Below are 10,196 nucleotides of genomic sequence, written 5' to 3'. Positions count from 1 at the left end.
TTTTTTTTTTCTCCTTCTCCCTCTTCGGTCTTTTCAGACCCTGCTTTCTCGCTCTCGCTCGCTTGTTCTTTTTCCTCTTTCCGTGTCTCCCTCCAGCCTTCCTTTGGTTTCCTTTTTCTCTGAACCTTTCCCAGTCCCTCTTCTCACCTCCCTCCACCACCACCCCCCAACTTTACGTTCATTCCCTCGTCTCTCTCCGTTTCCTCCTTTCTCTCTCTTGCCCCTTTCTATCTCTTTTCGCTCTTTTCTCCTCCTTTTAACCTTCTCCTGTGTCTGCCCTCCTCTCTCATCCCTACTCCCCCTCTCCCTCGGGTGGGTCAGAGTGGCCTGCGTTCCGCCTCCGTCTCCCAGCTCCGGTCTGGCGATACCCCCGGGGGTCAGGAGGACCGGGGGAGCCCCCGGGCCGTGCTGGTGACAGGCTGAGGAAGGAGGGAGAGGGACGAGCCAGGGCTGGAGACGAGGGCTTGAGAAACAGCTGGGCAGGGGGCGGGCAAGAAGGCCGGAAACTCAGACTGTCAGGCCTCTAGGCCAGCTGAGCCATGCCGGGTAAGATGAGGAAACTGAGGCCCTGAGAGAAGAGAGCAGGGACTTGCCTTGCTGAGGTCTACTCCAGAGGCAAGGCCTCGACCATCACTGCTCCTCGCAGCCTGGGAAGGACTCCTCCGCTGACAGAGGCCCATCCACTGCTTCCAGCCTCTCTGCCTGGCCCCAGCCCCAAGCTCCCAGGGCCACCAGGAGGAAGCCTTCTCCCTCCAACAGCACCTTACGCCACTCCACTGCCCGCACAATATTCTTAGGGGGTCTGAGCCAGGCAGAAGGGAGCACCTGGCTTGGAAGGAACAAAGGGAACCCCTTCTTCCCACCCGCACTCCTCCAAGCAATGAGGGACTTCCCGACTACCGCTTATCAGGGATGGAGTGGCAGCAGGGTGCTTTGCTTGTGTGGTTTGTCTCCTTTCCTCCTTGAACTACAGTGAGAGCAGGAAGGCCCAGACTTAGAAAAGGTGCTGTACACACCTCAGGAGAATAATTATTTTGTGAATAAAGCAGACATATTGTCTGAGGCTTTGGGAAATGCATGCCTGTACATGTGTCTGAGCACCTAGCCCTCTCAGTTCAACCATTGATAATGGACTTCATTCTGGGTCTAATGGGTAAGTCCCACCCCCAGAAGTTTTTCCTGGCACTTCCCCATTTCAGCCCAGTGGGATCCAGAGGAGAGGTATAGGGTTCCGGTTCCCATGGACCCCGTTCTGCAGCTCTGCTTTGTCAAGACAGGATCATGATTCTCCTAGTTTCATCCCTAATTGCTGAGGCCAGAATTTGTTCCCCTTCAGTACTGTCCCTTCCGTGGTACCAACCAGAAGCAGACCCTCCATCCAGCCCCTGGGTAGAAACCTACCTTGGGATATTGACAAAACCCCACACAAATATCACACCGAGTTACCTGCCTTGGGACATCAAATCGAATAATTAAACCCATGCCTCAGCCTCTGTTGTTCACACCACACAACCAGAAGGAGAGTCTGGTCAGGACTGGGGCCAGGTTGAAGCCAGTGAGACACACCTAGGGCACAAAATTCAAGGAGGTGCTCACTCTCTGGGTCATGCAGTCAAATCTTAGGGCTATCACCAACCACCTGTGTCACCTTGGTCCATCGCTGCCCCTCTCTGGCCTTTCGTTTTCCCACCTGACTCTGAAGAGGCTGAGATGGATGTTCTCTAAGGGTTTCTCCAGCTCTCAGGCAATGCAGTTTGTGGGTATCAGAGATGCTAAAGGTTGAGAGAATGGGTTCTAACTTTCTCGGTTTGTATTCCTGCTCCACCACTTACTAATTATGACACTGGACAGCCACTTAACCTCTCCGGCTTCAGTTTCCCTATCAGTAAAATGGGAATGATAACATCACGGTGAGCCCTGTGAGGAAATATTACACGTAGTAGCGTGGGATAACTGTTAGCAACTAATATAATACAAGATAGGTTTTTGAATATCTTTTCTTCATCCTCACATTCCCTTTTGGATTATGAGTTGCAACTCCCACCTTCTCAAACTTCAGTTCTAACAGGTTTGGGGAGGTGGGCAGTTCCAGGACAACCATTGCCCCCCACTCAGCAAGCAAATGCATGGGAAGCAACCCACTTCCCTGTCTCTCTCTCACACACTCCCATGCTCCCAGGTGTGAATTGCGTGGCTGAGTGTTGCTGGCCCCCTCCACGCGGGGCTGAGGATTGCCTGGTTTTCTGTCATACTCTAAAAAGCCACACGGATCTATAAAGCTACACCTTCTCCACCCAGCTGGCAGGCCTCCAAGGACACATGTCCCAACAGAGCCAGGAACACTTTTAGCAAATATCTCTGAGGTCAGCTCCAGGTCACGCTGGAGCCCGCCATCCATCATTCGTTTGCCAGTCCCTGAGAGCCTGCTTATGGGAAGCACTGCTTTGCACATCCTATTGCTGTATAATATTCAACCCAACTGCAACAAGTTTATTTTGGAGTTATGACAACATCTAGGACCGCTCTACTCATCTGAAGGTATAACTGGAGACTAAAGTCCACTACTCTAAGCTATAAGCCCTGATCTCTGAAAGCTTACACTCTAACCGAGCAAGAAGACATTAAAACAGAGGAGTCGAATGAGGTGATTGAGAGCAGGAGCCCTGGAAGCATCTGCTTGAGTTCAAATCCTGGCCCTGTCACTTGTTAGCTATGTGACCTTGAGTGGGTGACTTCATTTATGCCTCCGTGTTCTCATCTGCAAAATGGGAAAAATAATGAGGTAAGCACTGCTATCATCCTCATCTCTTGGAGGAAACCAAGGCTCAGAGAGAATTCCCTAGCTGAGGGTCACACAGAAAGCAAGTAGAGCCCAAGCAGAATTAACTTCATAGCCCTGGCTCCCACCCTCTACCTTCTCCTCTCAGCCTCTCTAATGCTTTTTTCTACCGGGCTCCAGAGTGTATCTTCTCCAGGGGGGTGGCATCTGAAACCCAGTTCCATTTCCACCTCTGCACACTTCAGCCTGGACAGGGGTGGGAGGTGAGGAGGCCAAAACTCTGGTGACCAAGGTAGGAAGACCTCCTCCTTCTCAGAAGTAGATTGTCAGAAGGCTAGGTTGCTGGGCAGAATGTCCAGGCTCAGACCATGATAGTCCACACGTTTTCCTTGCTCAAGTGTGCAGGAAATTCCCTCTCTCTCCTTTCCTTGCTGAGGGATCCCCCTTTTCCCCTCCCTCTTTCTGCAGAGCTCTGGCTCAAAGTCCCAGGGAGGAACACCCAACACACGCCAGGGATGGCTAGAATCTGTGAGTGGCGGAAAGATTTTTGGAACTTGCAGGGTCTTTTATTTTTTTTATTTTATTTTTTATTTATTTATTTTTTTTGCGGTATGCAGGCCTCTCACTGCTGTGGCCCCTCCCGATGCGGAGCACAGGCTCCGGACGCACAGGCCCAGCAGCCATGGCTCACGGGCCCAGCCGCTCCATGGCATGTGGGATCTTCCCGGACCAGGGCACGAACCCATATCCCCTGCATCGGCAGGCGGACGGACTCTCAACCACTGTGCCACCAGGGAAGCCCTTGCAGGGTCTTTTAAACTCCTCAAGTGACACCTGACATATTAGAGCACTTGAGAAAATGTCTATCTTTCCACCAGACTCTAAGATTTGGGGTCTTATTTACCTTCATGTCTCTTATGAAGCCTCACATTGGGCCTTGCCTTGTAAAAAGAATAAGTAAAATATTTACAATTTATTAATAAGGCCTATACATGATCTCATTTAAAACTCCCAACAATGCTATACACCAGGCATTATTACCCCCCTTTCCAAAAGGGTTAACTGAGGGTCCAAGAGGTAACTTACCCAAGGCCACATAGCTAGAAAGTGACAAAACTCAAATTTGAACTCCAGCCTTTTCAAAGCTCTGTCCTCGATGCTATAGTGTCTCTCACTGCAGGGCTGGGACTAGGGTAAGGCAAGCAAAGGGCCAACTCTACCCTTGCACAACCGTGAGAAAAAGCAATCTTTGGATACTTCCAAAGAATTAGAGGGGACCGTGGGATCCCTGGGTCCTAGCCATTGACAAGGTGCAAAGAAGAAACTGTGGAGCAGGCAGAATCTAAGGCAACTCACCAGTGCTACATCTGCTCACATAACACACACTAACACAGTACACTCAGCACATCCTCAAATATGCCCCCACACAACAACCCTGCCCAGGACACAAATTTCTAAGAGATAACAACCCAACACTCCTACATATACACCAACACAGCCCAAAAAACGCCTACATGCACGTATAATACAATTCCTACACTCACTTAAAGACAGGGGAGGGAGACAGAGGATCAGGAAAAACTCAAGTGGAATGACTCTTTCACAAGCTTTTTATGAACCCACAACCACCAATCGAAGTCTTGATTAACTTGGTTGTATTTATTAAATCATGTTCAATATTTAATAACTTTGAATATGGATTGAATATTTAATGAGATTGGTTGAGATCTATTTACGCATAAACGTCAGAAGTGCCAATCTCTTTGAATCGAGAATTGAGTTTGTGAATCGTTCTCAGAGGCTAATGCTGGAGATCTCTGAATTCTACATTTCATGGGTTTCTTGAAAGTATAGGTTATCATCATGAAACTGTTACACTATTTGTTATGATGTCCCACTATTATAGATTATTATACAGTCCCAAGAAATGTGGCATTTAGACACCAGATTTTCTTGCATCCAGGCAAAGTCGGATTGGGCCTCTTGTTCTCTTTCCTCCATGTTTACCAGGAAAAGAGACCAAATATGATGCTGTGAAATGCATCTTGTCTCAAGCCCTTAGTCCTTCCACAGGCACAAGATGATCTGGAAGCAATTTATGTGGCATACTTTGCCCAAGACCAATTTGTCCAAGAGAGGGAACTCTTCTTTGTGCAATGGAGACAAGCAACATGAATTTCTAATTCTTTTTTATTGCAGTAAAAGGATCGGATGCAAAACGAGGCCTTCTGAGGCATCATGGAGATTCGGGAAAATCCTCAGAGGATTTGAGATTCTGGAAATCAATGAATGAACTTAATATACCCATATGTGCAGATTTCACATAAGTTATATCATGGATGCTATCTGGGTAAAAAGTCATTATAAAATGTGGTTTGTTAGGGGTCAAATTTAAATCATTGGAAATAGCTCCTATACTACAGCAGTCTGCAGCCCAGCAGGATATAAACTGCTTACAAAAGGGAGCAAATGCATTCTTCATCAAATAACTCATCTCATCCACACACCCTTGTCATATTCTGATTTGCTTTGATTTGGGGTCCAAAGTAAACATAAATAAATGCTCCCAAAAGAATAGTAATGACAATAAAACCATTTGGAGGAGAGTAAACCTCTGACTCAAGTCAATGTCGGCATATTTCTTCGATACTACAGCATTTTTAAATTTTATTTGCGACAGTTAATTGGGGAAACTATACCTCTAAACACATACCCCCCTCTGCCCATCTTCAATAATCTGTCAACCATTACATCCTACCTGGTAGCCGCACCAGTTTACTGCAGGTCCCGAAGTCAATACAGTGCTCTGAACCCCCTGGTTTTATTTCTGCTGTTCTCAGAACCTGAACGCCCTTCCCATCTTCTCTCAAGCCTGGCAAACTCCAGTCTCATCCATTAAAAGTCTGCTCATTGACAAGGCCTTCCTTGGCCCCCTCACCCTACCTGTTTACCTACTTCAATTAGCACTCTTCTCACTGTCATTTGACAGTGGTGAACTGAATGACGAATTCCATAAAATCATTTCAATATCTCCAGTGTCTTGCACAGTGCCTAGCCATGTTGCATGGATGCATGGATGGTAAAACTTGGATGGGTGAATGGCTGGTTGAACTTGGAAATAAAGGCATTTTTTAAAATAAATTTATTTATTTTTAATTTTTTGGCTGTGTTGCATCTTTGTTGCTGTGCGCGGGCTTTCTCTAGTTGCAGTGAGCAGGGGCTACTCTTCACTGCGGTGTGCGGGCTTCTCATTGTCGTGGCTTCTCCTGTTTCGGAGCTCGGGCTCTAGGTGCACAAGCTTCAGTAGTTAGGGCACGTGGGCTCAGTAGTTGTGGCCTGTGGGCTCTAGAGCACAGGCTCAGTAGTTGTGGCGCACGGACTTAGTTGCTCCGCGGCATGTGGGACCTTCCCGGACCAGGGCTCCAACCCGTGTCCCTTGCATTGGAAGGCAGATTCTTAACCACTGCGCCACCAGGGAAGCCCAGGCACATGGTTTTACTTGTGACATTTTATCCTTTGACTTAAATTGAGCAGGGTGTTGGTACAGTAACCATCTTACTTTCCAGGATGTTCATAATGCCGCTCATTCTTAGGCTGAAGTCAAAGCTCAGAGGGATTAGCCACTCCTTTATTTTACAGATAAAGTCATCACCCTCATGTTTTCATTCCACAAACATTTATGAAGTTCTCACTATCTACCAGGCTCTCCACTCACAGCCTTGATTCAAAATCCAATTACTGAATCAACCCAGGGGGATTTCTAGGAGTACACAGGGTCCAGAAGCAGCCACTTTTCTCCAGCAGTGTTGGCAGTCTCCCTGCAGCAACCAAGAGCCTCGGGGGGAAGCAGAAGAATCTCCTCCTCAGGATGGGGTTTGGGATTCCTGCCCAGTGGTAGTTTGATTTGGCAAATCCTTAGCTTTTTATGTGCCTCAGATCCTTTGTGGAAGTAGGTAGGGTATCAACTCAACTCTTCCACGTAAAACAAACTGCCCACCTCCTCTTCAGCTTCCTCCACCATCACTCCCTCCTCCAGCAATGCTGAAAGGCCTGTGGCCCCTGTGTCCAGTAGAACACAAGGTCCGCCAGGAAAGGGACTTTGTTTTGTTTGCCACCATATATCCAGCACCTAGAACGACACCTGGAACATAATATGCCATCAGTGAATGTTGATGGGATGGATTCATGAATGAGATGTCATACCTTTATCTTTCCTAGTGACATCTCCTCTGTTTAGAACGTCCTTCCATCTTTCTTCAGCCTCACTCTTGTCATCCAGCAAGGCAACTCAGGCACGACCTCCCCTAGGAAGTCTTCCTTGAAGCACCCTTCCTCTGGGTTTCCTGTCACCGTGTACATAGGCCTCTCTTATCACTAACCTCAGCATACAGCATTTATCTGTTATGTGTCTGCTTTCCATACTGGACTTTGAGATCGTGAAGACAGGAACCGTATGCTATTCATCTTCATACTCTCCGCTCCGTGGCAAAGTGTCTGAAAGCACTCTATAAAGATTTGTCAGGTTGAACTGAACAACCCCCCACAAGCGGCTGCAGATTGGGTCATACCGAATGTGATTGCTGATTCATTTGGTCATTTGGCAAATACTGATTGAGGACCTACAATGTGCCAAGCACCATCTAGGTACTGGAGAGCCAGCACTGAGCAAACAGACAAAAATAATGATAACGATAGTGCTCGTCAGTTAAGCACAACCCAGATACTTTACCAGGCTAGTCAAGTGGTATGTGGAGTCAATATGAAGGCTGTTTTAAATTTCAGCTTTAACCATAATATTATTTAAGTTTAGGCAGGAAATTCAGGCCCTAATAACTCAATTGTCTCTCTTTCCTGGGCTTCTGTGTCCCCACCCATAGAATGAACACATTCTGTAGTCTCCCATGAGATATTCTGATATATGTTTATACAGGGTCCACTGAAATTCCTTGCACATTTTAAAATCTCAATAATTTGCCTGGAAATGATTTACAAATAGCAGTAAGTACTTCAAGGCCTAGAAAACGCTCCACAATAGAACAAAATGCATTTGTACTTAAGATCCCATGGTAAATAAAAAATTAAAATCCAATCAACTATCAATTCAGTTGAAATTCAATTTGCCTTTAAATTCCATTCATGGCTTTCTTTGATCAAACCCACTACCTATGCTACATTTAACAAACTTTTATTGAGTCCTTGTGTTGTATCAGGCACTGTAGTAGGCGCTAAAGAAAACCAAGATTAATAAGACATGATCTTGACCTTTATAGAGCTCCCAGTTTAGTGGGAGAGGCTGAAACACACCTTACCTTCTGTAATACATGAGATAGAGATATTCTGCAACACAGGAGCACAGAGGACAAACATAGGCATCTTGCCTGGGGAGGTGTCTGGGAAGGTTTGGGGGAAGTGGTGAGCCTAAGCCGAGCCTAAATCCATGAGTAGAGTTTGATAAACAATGAAGAGAATGGAAAGGACAGGCTAGAGAGAGAAGTGACATGGGCACAGTGATCGAAGGCATTCGGCGCAGTCATGAAGGATGCTTGTCATAGGCAGCTGGGACAAACGCAACTGCAGGGGAAAGGAGAGAAAAAGGTGGGGAAGGTGAGACAGGATCTGATATTGACCAATAATAAGTTAGAATTTTATTCCGGAGATAACAGAGACTATTATTAAAGCTCAAATGTTTTAAAATTATATGACATCTTTATGTATACATGTTATAAAGACATATATTATATATATGTATAACTGAATCACTTTGCTGTACACCTGAAATTAACACAACATTGTAAATCAACTAGACTTCAACTTAGAAAAAATTTTTAAATTATCATACGATTTTGCTAAAAAAAATACATAAAATACTCTGTCACTAAAAACTGAATAAAGACCAATATCATCTGCCTTTTATGGAATACTTACTGTGTGTCAGGGGGTGCTGTGCTAAGCACCTGATAACCACTGTTACATTTTCTCTTCACAACAACCCTGAGATGTAGGTATCATGATTCCCATTTTACAGATGTGGCAATAGAGGATCTTTTTCTTTTTTTTTTTTTAAAATACCCTCCTTCTTTCCTACAACATCAATTCTTTTTTTTTTTTTAATTTATTTATTTTTTGGCCATGTTGGGTCTTCGTTGCTGCCCACAGGCTTTCTCTAGTTGCGGTGAGCAGGGGCTACTCTTCGTTGTGGTGCACGGGCTTCTCATTGTGGTGGCTTCTCTTGTTGTGGAGCACGGGTTCTAGGTGCATGGGCTTCAGTAGTTGTGGCACGTGGGCTCAGCAGTTGTGGCTCGTGGGCTCTAGAGCACAGGCTCAGTAGTTGTGGAGCACAGGCTTAATTGCTCCACAGCATGTGAGATCTTCCCAGACCAGGGCTCGAACCTGTGTTCCCTGCATTGGCAGGCAGATTCTTAACCACTGAGCCACCAGGGAAATCAACAATAGAGGTTCTGAATGGCTGAGTCTCCCAGTTAGTCTGTAACAGACCTGGAACGTGAATGCAGATGGATCTGACTTCAAAATCCATGATTTTAACCTCTAGGCTGCAACTTGTACAAACAATTACAAAAATCAGGAATGAGGGGTTTACATAAAATTCTCTTTTTAGCCTTAGTATATATCAAAAATCATAAAATGTTCACACTCTTTAACTCAGCAATGAGATTTCTGGGAACAAATCTTAAAAAGATCATTAGAAATTCACCCAAATATGCATGTACAAAGATGATTATTGCAATGTTATTTATAATGGAGAAAAGTTGGAAGCAACCTAAGTGCCCAGCATTAGGAAAACGGTTCATTATAAAATGGAGTATTATATAACCAGAAAAATTATGATGGCATAGGATAGAAAATTGTGTATATATAATCTGAACTGTGTAAAGAAAAAATGCACAGCAAAAAAAAAACAAAAACAAAAACACGGTGGAAGACACATGCCAAAACGTAATTAGGCAGTGACCTCTATGAGGAGGTTAGGATATTTTTCCCCACATTCCAAATTTTCTACATTTGAGCACCTCATTCTTGAAATCAGGAAAAAATTAAGTTTAAAAAAATCCATCCTGTGTCTTTTTTTTTTTCCATCCTATGTCTTGACTGGAGTCTTGTAAGCTGGGTCAGCCTGGGCAGTAGGTGAAATGAGAGATGTCACAGCCAAATCATCTCCCTGCCATTTGATCTCAGGACATGTAGATGTCAAAACATGGACCTAGCTGGTGTCATGGCCATGACATGCAAAGGTCTGAATTCAAATCATTCCATTTACTCAAAGATTCAAAGAAAGCAGAATCACTCATCTTAAAATCAAAAATATAGGGGCTTCCCTGGTGGCGCAGTGGTTGAGAGTCCGCCTGCCGACGCAGGGGACACGGGTTTGTGCCCCTGTCCGGGAAGATCCCACATGCCG

General features: G+C 45.4%; 1 long non-coding RNA gene across 2 annotated transcripts in view; it reads right to left on the bottom strand.

Moving 5' to 3' along the window:
- Positions 1-6,213: 6,213 nt before the first annotated feature.
- LOC112393176 (uncharacterized) overlaps positions 6,214-10,196 on the bottom strand; it is a 33,226-nt gene continuing 29,243 nt past the window's right edge. The window contains exon 3 of one of the 2 annotated variants that reach the window (XR_003001846.1): positions 6,214-6,920. This is a non-coding gene — a long non-coding RNA (uncharacterized LOC112393176). Of the gene's footprint in view, positions 6,921-7,762; positions 8,351-10,196 lie in introns of those variants that run through there. The other variant, XR_003001847.1, reaches the window with a different exon arrangement.

This window comes from Neophocaena asiaeorientalis, unplaced genomic scaffold (assembly GCF_003031525.2).
Source record: "Neophocaena asiaeorientalis asiaeorientalis breed wild unplaced genomic scaffold, Neophocaena_asiaeorientalis_V1.1 scaffold264, whole genome shotgun sequence".
In the NCBI taxonomy this organism is placed as follows: Eukaryota; Metazoa; Chordata; class Mammalia; order Artiodactyla; family Phocoenidae; genus Neophocaena; species Neophocaena asiaeorientalis.
This window is presented reverse-complemented; position numbering and strand designations above follow the sequence as displayed.